This window comes from Dermacentor albipictus, chromosome 1, assembly GCF_038994185.2.
Source record: "Dermacentor albipictus isolate Rhodes 1998 colony chromosome 1, USDA_Dalb.pri_finalv2, whole genome shotgun sequence".
Taxonomy (NCBI): Eukaryota; Metazoa; Arthropoda; class Arachnida; order Ixodida; family Ixodidae; genus Dermacentor; species Dermacentor albipictus.
The window spans coordinates 480,666,548-480,680,751 of record NC_091821.1 but is presented as its reverse complement, the minus strand read 5'-3'; the positions used below and the strand labels follow the sequence as shown (position 1 = coordinate 480,680,751).

The 14,204-nt window shown below is 43.9% G+C and overlaps 1 long non-coding RNA gene across 1 annotated transcript; it reads left to right on the top strand.

The window, feature by feature from the left end:
• Positions 1 to 3,892: 3,892 nt before the first annotated feature.
• LOC135901466 (uncharacterized) lies at positions 3,893 to 12,389 on the top strand. The gene is made up of 3 exons (XR_010564132.1): positions 3,893 to 3,946; positions 5,715 to 5,777; positions 12,324 to 12,389. It is a non-coding gene; the product is annotated as an uncharacterized lncRNA (long non-coding RNA).
• The last annotated feature ends 1,815 nt before the right edge of the window (positions 12,390 to 14,204 follow it).

The window sequence follows — 14,204 nt, the reverse complement described above, 5'->3', positions numbered from 1 at the left end:
TGATTGCAGAATATTGCACGCAACTATCTAACCAGCAATGGAACGAGGTTTGTGACGCCGCGGACGGCCGCATCAACAGCGGGGCGACATGGCACCTGCTCAAGCATCTTTTAGCCAGAACCAGAACTAAAGTGGACCAGGGTCGTACGCTGAACAGGATCATGCACGAGGAACTCAAAATTACCACGGAAAATGAGCTCATTGATCGTCTCGCCGACAAGTACCTCCCGCTGGCCAAACTAAAGGCACGACACCGAAGCATATCGCGAAAAAGCCAACCCAGAGCTAGAGCGGGACTTCTCAACCGAAGAGATACGCACGGCGCTTCAGAACCTAAGCAGCAAGTCAGCGCCGGGGCCGGACGGCGTAACTAACAAGACACTTAGAAACATTGACGAAACCTCAATCAAAACCCTCACAGAGGAAATGAACAAAATCTGGAGGAACGGAGCACTGCCCGAAGACTGGAAAACGGCCTTCATCGTGCTCATCCCAAAACGTGGCTAGGCGCGCAACATCAATAGCCTCAGACCTATCTCGCTAACGTCTTGCGTCTGCAAAGTAGCCGAGTACGCGATTCTAAACAGGCTCTCGAGGCATCATGAAGAAAAAGATATCTACCCCGCAGCAATGATCGGCTTTAGACCCGGGCTACCCACCCAAGACGCCATGAAGCTCCTCAGGCATGAGATCATTGACGCAGACACGAGAGACGCGAGAGTAATCCTAGGGCTAGACCTCGAAAAGGCATTCGATAACTTATCACATGACTACATACTCGACAGGATCTCCAACCTCGACCTCGGCATGAGACTCTACGCTTATTTATTTATTTATTTCGTGTACCCTCAAGGCCAGAGGCATTAAAGAGGGGGGTGGTTACATCAAATACAAAAAAAAGAAAAAAAGTACAGTGCAGCAAAATAGTTAATAGTACAGAAATAGATGGTTCTCGATTATACAATGTTATTTGAGTGTTCCTGGAGTGCTGGTCAATAAAATGAAATACGGTGCATGCAGTGCAGTAATACAGTGTTCCCGTAATACAAAGCAAAAGCAGTGATTCAATTGGTAGTACAAAAACACGAATGAAATGCTCCTGTTTATACAATGTTATCTAATACTGCCGTGAAGTGCTGATGGTCAACAATAGTAGCAGTTTAGGCTGGTAGGCGATTCCACTCGGCAGATGTACGCGGAAGGAATGAATGAGACAGGACATTGGTTTGGCATAATGAAATTCCATCTTTGTTATTGTGATCTAACCTTGATGAAATGTATTGAGGAGGGGAGATAAGTTCGTCGCGAAGTGAAGGATGATGAAATATATTATGAAAAAGTGAAAGACTAAGGCCTTTACGGCGAGAGGCTAAAGATGGCAAATCACCTTATACAAAATTGTTCCTGAGCGACAGAACGGCCACCCTCCGTCTAGAGGAAATCAAGTCCCAGAAATACAAACTCGGCGGCAAGGGCACACCGCAAGGTTCTGTCATCTCTCCGACGCTTTTTAACCTTGCGCTAGCCGGCCTAGGCAAGAAACTGGATCAAATCGAGAACGTCAAATACACGATATACGCAGATGACGTAACGCCTTGGGTCCCCAGATGTAGCCTGGAATCAATTGAAAGCGCTCTGCAGCAAGCGATTGACGCGATCGAGGAATACCTCGCTCCCATCGGCCTGCGATGTTCGCCTGCGAAGTCGGAGCTCCTCGTCTACAAACCATCGAGAAGCGGTCCCAAGCCAAAGAACGAAATCAGAGACACACACTCCATTACTCTCAGAACAAAAGACGGAGGAACCATTCCACACGTAAGCAAAATCAGAGTCCTTGGGATGCTCATTGAGAGCAACGGCTCTAACGCCGCGACAGTAGAGAAGATCGGGACAAAGTGGAATAATACCTTGAATCTCATACGACGCGTAGCTAACAGACAACACGGCCTTAAGGAAGAAAATCTCCTCAAGCTAACATACGCCTTTGCGCTATGCCACTTCACCTAAGAGGCGGCCATGCACAGATGGAAGGTAGCGGAGAAGGACAAACTCAATGTACAACTGAGGAAGCTAGTCATACTAGCGCTGGGAATCCCCAAGAACACCGAGACAGAGCTCCTGCTGCAACTGGGGGTGCACAATACACTTGAAGAAATCGCCGAAGCTCAAGAACGGGCTCAATGGACAAGACTCTCTGGAACCAAACCAGGTAGAGAAATCCTAGCCAAACTAGGTAATGACACCACAGTAATGGAGAATCTATATCGAAGCGTTCCGAGGGACACACGCAACTCCTACATGATTCGCCCACTCCCGCGGAACATGAACCCCGCGCACCATTAACCCAGAAGGCTGGCACGCGGATCGTTCATCCTGCGCGAAATACGTCATAAGATGATATTAGCCTGTTTCGTAGACGCGGCACAGTACCCGACCAGGAAGGCCTTCGTTGCCACCACGATCAATAAGCAAGATCAAGTCAGAAACGCTCTCACAATCAAGACCCACAAGTCCGAGATAGCAGAACAGGTCGCCATCGTACTCGCGCTCACAGACCCGACCACCACCCACATCTACAGCGATTCACGCTCGGCCGTCAAAGCCTTTCAGAATGGAGCTATTGCAAGCCAAGCTCTACAAATAATAATAGATCCGCACCGCTGCAGCATCCCATCATCCGCTGGTTCCCGGCCAACCTCGGAGATATCGAGGACGCCCCTCGCAATCTCAATGAGATGGCTAACAGGAGCGCGCGAAACCTAACCCTCCGCGACGCCACCTACTCTGGTCGTGACCATCCCAGCGAGAATCGGGACCCTCCCTCCACATATAACGAGATAACAAAGCACTTTTGTCTAGACCGCAGAATATACAGCATACCTCACAATGAGCTCACCAGGCTTCAAGCCCTCACGTTCAGAATGCTTCAAACAAATACGTACCCCACGCAGAACAGACTACATCACTACATGACTGACCTATACAAAACATCACATTGCGAAAATTGCCATAGCACACTAGACGTACATCACTTGCTCTGACCGTGTGGTCGGACCCGCGCAAACAAGGATCAAGACTCCGCCAGGCTACAAGAAGCATTACGCAACACGGACCTGGCGGAGCAGCTCTGGGCCATCCAGCGAGCCCACGATGCGGCCAGGGAGTTACAACTCCCGGTCCCAACGTGGGAGTAGCCCGCTCTATGGGACCTTGCGTCCCGTAGCTCGCGGGACCTTTCATTAAAGTTATTCAATCCAATCAATCCAATCGTACCCAAGAATTTGGTGGGAGTCAAACCCACTTGGGGATATGGGCGAAACGGCCGTATCTCCAAGTTGTATTCCGATGGACATCCCGAAGTACGAGATTTGAACCCACCTCCCTCCCTCCCATCACCGAACGGCCATTCGCGCGACAAACACGGCGCATTTGCTCTCCGCTTTCTTCGTTGGCGCGTGCCAGATTGAGCCGAGATCGTCGGCTTCCCTCGCGTGCTTTCTCTTTCACATACAGCACACGACGCGCACCGACGGTGTTATTGCCCTTGGACGTCATGGCGACGACAACGCCGACGGCGACGGCAAAATGCGCTCAGAATATCCATATAATTGCTATAGCAATAAAAACCACATGACCTTCTCAGAGCGAGCTGCGCGTGGAGATGGAAACGAGCGACGCGCTAAACAGAAAAACAGGTGTTGCCTCGCTGACGTCACGCGGTGGCGGCGATGGTTGCAGCTACATTCGAATGCGAAGCGAGAGAGACGGCGATGGAGGACGCTCGCCCGGGTCCTAGCGGATTGCGTGGTAGGCCTCGAAGGTGCGCTGCGGCCTCGGATGCTCGTCAAGTGAGAAACAAGGCGCGACGTGCGAAGCGGCGGGATCAAGGTGTTCTACTGCGAGTGATGCGTTACTTTGCTGAGAGGAAGCAACCTAATTGTGTTCGGTTTGTGCTACACATTTGTAACACTTATTGGCGACAAGCATGCTGCACCTTTAGCTAGTGCATTAAGTGCTCGCATGTGTCGCTGAGGAGGTCGACCTCACGCGCCACACGTGTGTTCACACGTCGGCTTGTTATGTCTCGCAAGAAATATGACTCCTCCGATCGTATGCTCGAATGATTGAATGCATTTCCAAGTGTGCAGCAGGCCTTAAAAATTAAAATTATGGGGTTTTATGCGCCAGAACCACGATCTGATTCTGAAGCACGCCGTAGTGGGCGGCTCCGGAAATTTGGACCACCTGGGTTCTTTAACGTGCATCTAAATTTAAGTACACAGATATTTTCGCAATTCGCCCTCATCGAAATGCCGCCGCCGTGGCCGGAATACGATCTCGCGACCTCGTGCTTAGCAGCCCATCACAGCAGGCTTTCGCCTTCACGTGTTACAGGAGTGTAACATGCTGCCGAACTTTTTAACAAGCTGCCGAGATTGTGGTTTTGGCGCGTAAAACCTCATAATTTACCACTTATCAAAAATGTATTTTACCGACCAATAATCTTTTAAATATCATCACGGGCTTCCAATAAAAGCCTACTTTCGCAGAAATGCTCAGCATTTTGCCCAAAAACAGCATGGAGAAGAGAGCAGGGTTAAGTGAAACGATGTGGAGTCTAGAAAAGGGTATGGAAATATTCAGCCCGAGGCTCCGAGTGGGACATTGTGTTGTGGGATCCTCTAGGTGATTTTAGTTCAACAAACACCCGTGGACGTCCTTTTTGATAGTCAGTTGACCCCTTGGAGGCATTCACTCCTCGAAACTCAGTGAAAGTGCGCTAGTGTGAAGTGATGTAAGGCGTCGCTGTGTCAATTGGTGGCTACCCTGCAGTTTCAGACTACGTTTACTGCAATGAAATGCAGATAAATTGTTTTCATTTTATTCTAATTCCTAGATTGCGTAGCATATGCGCCGATTTATACGTTGCTGTAGCCCAGCAACAGCTGCATTCCACATCCTGTTCGCACTCATCCGCGATTGTCGATTCTTCTCGAAAAGTTGTTTCCGATCAGAAGTTCCTGGAAGGCTTGAATTCCGCCATAAGTTTTGTCAACTCCTATTCTATATAGCAAAAAAGAAAACCATGACCGTGTTCATCAATGTGGCTAAATTAGAAGAAACAGTCAAATCGTGGTGTTGCCTCGTAAAACCCCAGAATTCAGTTCCAATCAGAAAGAAATACATTTAGCAGTGCGTGGCGACAGAGGTATGGAACTGGCAAAATTTAATGTTCCGTACCTTCGATTATACAAAGCACATTTCTACTTCTTTTTGTCAAGAAAGATACTTGAAAGAATGCATTTTATTAGTTGGCACATTTCACAGATTGTAGCGTTGTGATGGATAAGTTATTTAAAAAACGTCGCATGGTAGCGAACAGAATAAGATCTAAAAATGTGGTTTTCTTCCGAATCCAACGGTGGAAGTAACAAACATTGATCTCGTGTTTTTTGCTTGCCACTCCATTTTGCAAAAAAAAAAATAATCGTAAAACAATACTGAAACTCCTAAACCATGTCTAAATGGGGCGTCAAGATATTCTTGCACTTTAATTGTTCCCGGTAACATTTTACTGCGCGGGTTTCGACAGCTCGTGGCCCTCGTTTTTCTGAACATGCAAATTTTCTAGCATTTGCTTTATACTCGAACTATAGATGATATGAGAAACTTGAGTCAAGATATTTTAGTGGAGTTTTTTGCTACGTCTGCAGGTGCTGGTGAAGTCTTGCCTCGGAGTGCAGCTGTGTTATTCTCATCACCGAAGTTTTCCACAGGTTGCTCATTTCTATTTGTGTAAACGCAATGCACACATTTTCTCTGTACGCTATTCTCAGTGAACCTGTAACCTGAGACTAATTCTTAATATAAAGTAAGCGGAAACATATTTTCAGCAGAACAAGCTTATCATAGCCAAAGCTAAAAACACTTTTATTTACGCATCAGCTTATTAACATATATTGGCTTTACCGCTGTAGCAAGAAAAATTATTCTTACGAACTGTGCGAGTTTACGCAATGTACATAGTTTCATAGCTTTGCTGTGCAAAATTAATGAGCGAATCTGTGATGGGAGCCTAAATCTTAATTTCAATCGCTGGGAAATAAGTCTTCTGCACAGCATACTTACAATAGTCGAAAGAAAGTGCACTTGACTTTGTTGCTGATGCAGAAAGTAGTCAACAAACATCACTCATAGTGGCAGCAACACAGAAGTGACTCATTCTAATCATTCAAAGCATCAACCCATCCGTAGTATATTGATGTTGCGAGACGCAGTGATTGATTTACTTGTATTTACGTTATGTGCCGGTGCACCAACGTCACAATCAGGCAGGATTGACCACAATCTGCAGTTAACTAGCCGTAGTAGCTCTCCCAGGGATTTTATATGTGGGTCACAAACTTGCGGGCAATTTAGATTGAAACATGTTCTAAACGACATGACCACTGTAATATGTTTTGTTGGTTGAAAACCTAGCTATCGAGACTGCTTCCCGAATATATGGAAGTACTCCAGTTGTTAGGGCAGAGAAAGGCTCGACAAGATGTCATTTAATAATTTCCGAAACGCACAAATTTTTGGCGCAGCGTTCCCGCATAGTAACCGCGCCTGTATAAATTGATCAATTTAATCGCCAGTTTTTCTACGCGTTGTTAAACATTTCTGTTCAAATTCTTCTACTAATAACACAATGCACCCTCTGAAATTATGAATTGACTTTAGCTATTTGTAACAATGTTTGGCAAATTGGGGAGTTTGGAAAAATGATACTTCGACTGGAAGTGCCGTCAAGATTAGTCTCCGGTGCTCCTAGCACTTCTTAAAAAAAGGAAAAATTCAAAATTTGCGTTTGGTCCCCTCCGTAAAATAATTCTTTTTAAATGACAGAAGCAGCACAGACACAGAATCACGTCTGGAGGTGTCATTTTTCTGATCAGACGTATGTGCTGTTTTAACGATGTCTCAAAAACGGTAGATGCTTATGAGTGTGTTAATTGTGTTCAAATAATACCAAATGCAATTTTCACCCGCACAAGAGCACGCAGTCGATTACGGCGCGACCTTCGACCAAAACTTCACAAGTTCTGTAAGCTCTTGCATTTTAAACACTGCCTGTTGAACTACCCCTATTTATTATAGTACAATATTGTGAAATATTCCAGATTAGTATAAGGAACTGCACAGGAACTGAACAATGCAAGTGGTGGCCCCAGCTCCCCTTGAAAGCTCACTGCGCCACCTTGCTTGGCCAGGAAAGCTGATTGAATGAAATAATCACGCTCGAGGGGGCTTGTGCATGTCTCATGAACGGAAAACCATTGCATGGCGCGCCTAACTAATGAAGTAGGAACCATATGCCTGCTGCATTAAATGAAAGAAATGCTCCTTGTACAATAAAAACTTACCCGTTTTCACATTTGCGAAGCTGCTGCTTTCTTGCATAGCACGCGCATCATTGTTGCTAGTAATCACGCCAACAAATTTTCGCAAAAATATATTGGGTGATCTTAGTCGCAAGAAATGGTAACCAGGAACTAGATACCTATATTATATATCATATTTTTTATTTTCATTCCCTAGACAAAAATTGAAAATTATTGCTTTATTCGTGTTCCTTAAGGTGCTTCTTTGAAGTTTCACATAAGAATCATCAGGATGTATAGGATGGAATTAGGATGTATAGCAATTATTATTTCTATACATCCGTTCAAACGACCAGTGATCAGGAGATAATATTATGTATCGCAGCAGATATTGCGAAACTACGTCTTGAAACAAGATGGTAAAACATAAAAGCACTGAAAATGAGCCCATTTCTAGCGGTAACCGCAGAGTTCAATGGCATCTTCACATCAGCTGTCTCAGCGTGCTTGCAGAAAGAGAGAGCGAAGAGAGGGAACGCCGGGAGGTTAACTAAACTTTGACGAGTTTGCTATTAAGAAAGGGGGTAATAAAAAAAAGTACGAGCTAAAACTAGAATCTGTGTCCTTCACATTCACCAAGGAAAGTTTTGTGTATCTACACTCGGCCACTCCAGTGTGTCGCCTCCATATACACTAGGAGAATGTTAAGTACTGTACTCGCCAAGTACCAGGCCGGGAGCTCCGCTTGTACCTAGTCTGTGGTTTAGTACCCGGTGGCGACCCCCGAGAGGGAGAATAAACATTTTTATTGGCTGAATGCAGCTTCGGAGAGGCGTCCTCATTCCAGAATGCCTTGAGCTCGGGCCGCGTCTTGGGCCCCGCAATCAGCCGTTGCTGATCCTCGAGGTCGGAGCTGGCCAAGGCTCTCTCCCAAAGCTCGTTGGTGTGGTAAGGGTTCGGAAGATTTAATGATGCCGCTCTGGAACCCACTACTATGTGTCTCTAGTCTGCCTCCTAAAGGCATGGCGTTTGCTGTGCAGCAAAAACCGTCTGTGGTTGGAATAGGGGCACCCAGGGACAATGCCTAGGAATCTCATAGCACCTTCTATCAAAAATGCGAATTCCCACAAGTAGGCGCTCCGAGGACAGGGGACATCTCTCTCATTAGAAATACCAGTGGGTTTTCGGCGGCACCGGGATTAGAACCCAGTACCTCGCGCATACAAGGCGCATGTTCTACCACTAGATTTTGTACAGCTTTGACAGTATACGGCTCTTGAGTACTGCGCGGCGTGACCATTCTTTTCTCTGCCTGGGTTAATGCACCTTTCAAGGGTCCTACTGTGCGAATAAATCAGTGAAACGACGGTGCAGGCCCTAGCTCTACACTGAATTGTGTTGTTGTACAACACAGAAATTCTGCCGTCCCCTGCAAGGACCGCCTCTAGCAAGAGACCTAAGTTCTTCGGAAGTATACCTGTAACATTGTATTTCAAGATGTCGAGGGACTTCTTTTCACTCTATACTATTGCGAGTATGAAAAAAAACTTAAAGGAAATTTAGAAAAAAAAATTACAGGAAGCGGTTCAACGTGTATAACAGCGGGTTCAAATTTAGTTTGTAATAATTGTCAACCTACTGCTGAAGTTGTCTGCTGTCTGTGTTGAAAAAGTTCGTTACAACGAATGTATCAATGACATTCTGCAATTACTTGCCCTCACGCAGCAAATATCGACATTACCATTGCTGTAGCTGTCCGCATGGCCGAAAAAGGATTTTTTTCCGGCTATATGTGTAAATCTATACGTTCTGTGCACTGTTTTAATGCACCGCTTTGTGAACCATACCGTGTTCGCTAATTTTCAAGCTGGTCGTAAGTGCAGTTGCGCGTTAAATACGCACACGCGCACTGAAATCTCGAACTCAGGGTTCATTCATTCAGATGTGGGTTTGAACTTCGCATTACCCCAAGGCTACGCAATAGTGCATATACGTATACGTTACAGCACACGCGAACGATCTGTGTGATCAAATACGTTCTGATTATGACGACATTATCACCTTAAGGTGTTGGAATTTGTACGGACCTGGAGACTTTAAAAAGCTGTAACTTGTTCCAAGCGAGCAGTGTTTCCTAATTATGAGGCAAATCAGGAGCCAATTTCACTGTCACTGCACCAATGATGTGCAGTAATCAGCAAACATCAAAAAGTTTGACATTTTCTAATCAAATAGAGCTTCAGTTTATTCGTCTAATTAAATTGGACAGGTACCAAATAATATTCAAATTGCAGAATTGTGCCAGCCTTTCATGCGATGTCAGCGAGATCTGTTCAATAGAGGTGCAATACGCATCGCGCGATACCTTACACTGTTACACTGTTTCTTTAATTTGAACGAATTGTTATCACCTATAAAGCTCGAGTGAAATCACGTCTTCATAGCATACAACATTAAACTAATGATGAGAAAGCTTGACAGCATAATGCAATTTTAAAAACACTTAATCACCAAGCCAACCGCGTCATATAATTCATATTATTGAAAACAGATTCTTTTGCAAAAATGTCAAACACAGAATTTACACAAATAATTTTATTATTTTGCATGAGTGCTTTATACGTGGATGAAAATACTGATCACATTTGTGCCTGTTCCCGCATAATCAGATATGGTTGCTGGGTTTTATGCGAAGTGCACTTCATAAATGAACTCAAACAGCTGCCAGAATTTCCTATTCACGAGTAAGAGAACTCTGAGTACGATCTCCGGAGAACAATTGCCTGGCATTTGGTACTATATACTTCAGAAGAACAATAAAACTATTTGACATGGCTTCAAAGTTTGGATGCTCGGTATGGAGAATAGTTATCCACATATATGTAAAACGGTGGCTTTAGAAGTAGCAAAAAAATCAACGACGTGTAAAGAAGGTACGCATTGCGATGAAAAATAACAAGTACCTTATTATTAGAAACAGCTTGTTATGTTATACAAAAGAGTGCGTGATATAAATAACAATTATATATCTGGTACACGTACGAACCACTCGAAAAGTAATATGAAAATCGATTTCTGCTGGTTTGTTTTGGACAGATGAATAGTCATCTCTATAACCGATTAGTCCATCACAATAAAAAATTTTTACGTACTCTCCAATAAAGTTTCCTGCCGCGCTAGTTGGCAATAAATTCTTTGTAGCAGTGTACATTGCATACAATTTGCCAAATTGAAAAAAAAATGCAAGAAAGGACACGACAGAGTGCTGACGGAAAAGTAATGCGTTTTTTTTTTCATAGGACAGCTCGCCTACCTACGCCCAGGACCTATGGCGATGTACTATAACGTCACAACTGCTCGCATAGCTTTGGGGAAGCCTTTGGCGCGTCATCGCTTCGTTCCGCGAAGCACACCTTCCACGCCTGCGCACATAACCGGCCTCGATAGCACCAAAATATATAAGTAGGCTTCGTGTCACGTAAATGCCACTACTCGTCATACCGGCCACTTGAACACAATTTCTGCGTGGTTCACTGATCACCACCCTTAGCTACGGCTGCTTCTTCAATACTCGACTGTAATGCACTCGACGCTCGTTAATAATGCGAAAGCATTAAACGCTCTATTGCACGAAAATCCGGCGGTGCCGTCGGCGGCATGACTGAGCGATGGTCAAAAAAGCTCGGACTGACGTCAAATTTATCAGGAAGGTTTGTGTAAACAAATTAAATAAATGGCTTGGAAAGGAATTTTGATACATTTCGGTCTGTGGGAGAACCGAACCTAGGCCTACTGTGTGCGAGACGAGCAGGCTTCCACGATGCCACCAAGGTTCCACTAAAGGAGTAGCTAGTGCCTACGTCATCGGGCACATGCCGGCGCAGCCATTTCAGAGGAGATGCAGTTACGTCATGAGTGTATAAAATGAGCGCGCTGCCTCCCGCGGGTCACTTTCTCTGCGGATTGCATCGGTACTGTGTCTACTGCGATGCACTCTCGATAGGGTGCCGGATCCTCGGTACGCAGTTGCTGTTAGCGATTGGCTGCACTAGCCTGTTTTTGTGCCCAGGCATTGGCATGGGTTAGGCGAGCTCGTTACCAATTCTGCTCGCAGCGTTGCTGATCGAAAGCTGGCTGCTCCTCAGGAGTACGTATGACATGTGGCCTACCCATTTCGAAGCAGGATAGAAACTGCTGCGCGTGAGCTCGGCTGCGAAGGAGAACAACGACGTCGCTGCTCACGCATCTAATTGTGCGCCTCTCTATTTATTTTCGCGCATGTGCATGGGATTGCACTGGAGGAGTTTTCGGCGTACAGACAACAGACGGAGGGACGGATCGGCTGAACATATGCAGCTTCGCTGTAATAAAATTCATGGTTCTGCAGCAAAATGGTCTGAATGGTTTGGGTATGTGGGCAACGTATACGGAAACACACACACTGAATTCGCTGAAAGAACTCCAATGAACCTCAATGCTGAAAACCTCAGTCGAACTCATTTCAACAAAGCCACTATAATGCTTTCACATTCCTCCACGTAAGCAGTCTAAAGTGTCCCTACCGAGCTTTTTGTTGAAAGAATGAACCAGCATTTGTTGGTGATTCATGGCTTCGTAATCCCACAAACCCATGAAATGTTGCCATTAACGTGTCCATCATCGTACAAGTGTATCACCTTTCATCAGTGATGGGTCCTCGGTATAGACTGGCGAGCTGCCTCGAAACATCGCTAGCTATAACTTAGCGACTATAAGTTTCCCTTCTTGTTTTTTTTTCGCACATTTCTATGTCCGGTGACATTGCTACAATGTTCATGTATTCGTAAATATAATGTCTGCATGTTCCGCCTGGCAGCGCTTGTCGTCACGGATCATTTCAGTGGATCATGTGACCAAAGTGCACGTTAAACGAATTCTAAAGTGTCCTTTGGTACCCACGTGTTTCTTTTTACACAGAACGTTACCGCAGAGCTGTCATTCACGCTTAACTGCCTGCTAACTGGCATGAACTTCTTGCAGAAGGTTAAGCCGGTAAGTAGTTCCCGCAGATGAGGTTTCGTTTACCTTATGAGGTTTTCAAGTAAAAAAACAACCTTTAAAAGTGCGCGTTTCATATAATGCGCGCTATCAACATGCTTTGCGTTAGTGCCCACAAAGTAGTATCGGTGGAGAGCGTATTAGCCTCACTCTCATGTCGCACCGGTTTCTTAAATCAGTTGTACAGAGTTTTAGACAGTGAAATATGTCATCAATATAAGATTGAATGCAGCGACAGCACACCGAGATAATACTACACAGGAAAGTGCTGAGTGAGCACTAAATTTTGTCAAATTCTTTCTGCGTCAGAAGTAAGAAGGAATATGCGCAGAATTTATAGGACCCACGTGCGTAAAAATATATTATGGAACTCGAATTTACGCAAAAAGAAGCTGCGAGGTTTATTTTCGGAAAACATAAAAGATTATATTCCGCGTCACAACTCATGAAATTTTTACCTCATATGTTATATTGCTACATTCGAAACACGCAGTAGAAATTGTTGTCTAATATTCTTGTACTATATAGGGTTTCGAGAATAACTGCTATAAATATTAGGGATTGCGTGAAACATTGTACTGGCAGAAGAACAGCACATGCATATCAGCATACCATGCGACCAATTTTCGCAAGAACTAATTTCTGTAAGCATTGTTTTATTTTGCCAGAACAGTGAAAAAGTTACCACGAAGTTTGTTCAAATACAAAGAAAAAATCAGGAACGCCTGGAATCAATTTCTAGAAGCACAGAATAAATAAAAAAACTTTCATGTTACAAAATTGACTATGTTACATTTGTCTGTCGCATCTTCTGTACTCTGTCAGTATAAATATGTTGTGAGCTACAACTTTTATTTGTGTCTAGCGGAAATTTTTTCAGTATTTCTTTGCATGCATCTCCTGCTTGGAACGAAGGATGGACCGCAGCATGTCTAGATAACTAGGAAAATAATAAATTATTTGACAATAAAAAATAAGTATATAACTAAAGAAAGAAAGGAACTATCACTTCGTTTTGTGGAATTGTTCCCAATAATACAGTAGTTTTAAATCACTGATCGTTATAGTTTACTTCACTCGTTTCCTGATACGAATGACATAGCTGATTTGTGAGATGGTGAAGAAATACGGTACAAGGGGAGAATATGGTAAACATTGGAGCGTCCTCGTCAACCGCATTCTTTATTGTTACATGAAAGCAACTGCCGCTGTAAACAAAAACAGTTTTTTTACTACCAACGTATAGCTCTTGATCAAGCATTGTTGATGGTTCATTGATTTGCCTTATAGTTAATTAAATAATTCTTGTAACTTTTTTTTCATCTACATTTCTATAGCAAGATCAGCACACTTTCCTTACACGGTTTACTCTATCTCATGTGGTGCAAGAAAGCGAGAGATAAAGGTTTTAGAAAACTTAGTTTATTTCACCTTCCATTGATTCGTTCAATACTTTCAATACGACGTTCTTTCAATGCTTTCTGAGAGGGAGGTTAGTTTGAAGCTTACTCTGATAAAAAGCACATATACTGGTGAGCATGAGATCGTACAGAAGGAGGTCCCATAGTGAATACATTGTAGGGATACCTATTATGATAAGTTATATGAGATGGAAAACTAAACAACAAAAAATAGTAATGATAAACAGTTATAACAAAGTATGAGCAGTAACGCAATTGTTAATAATATAATCAAGCAAGTACAATCATTTCAGTGATTAAACAATTCTAGTAGATGAATGCATAGTCATTATTTAGCAAAAAATAATAAAGGACAGGCTATTTCATTTCTCATGTTGTG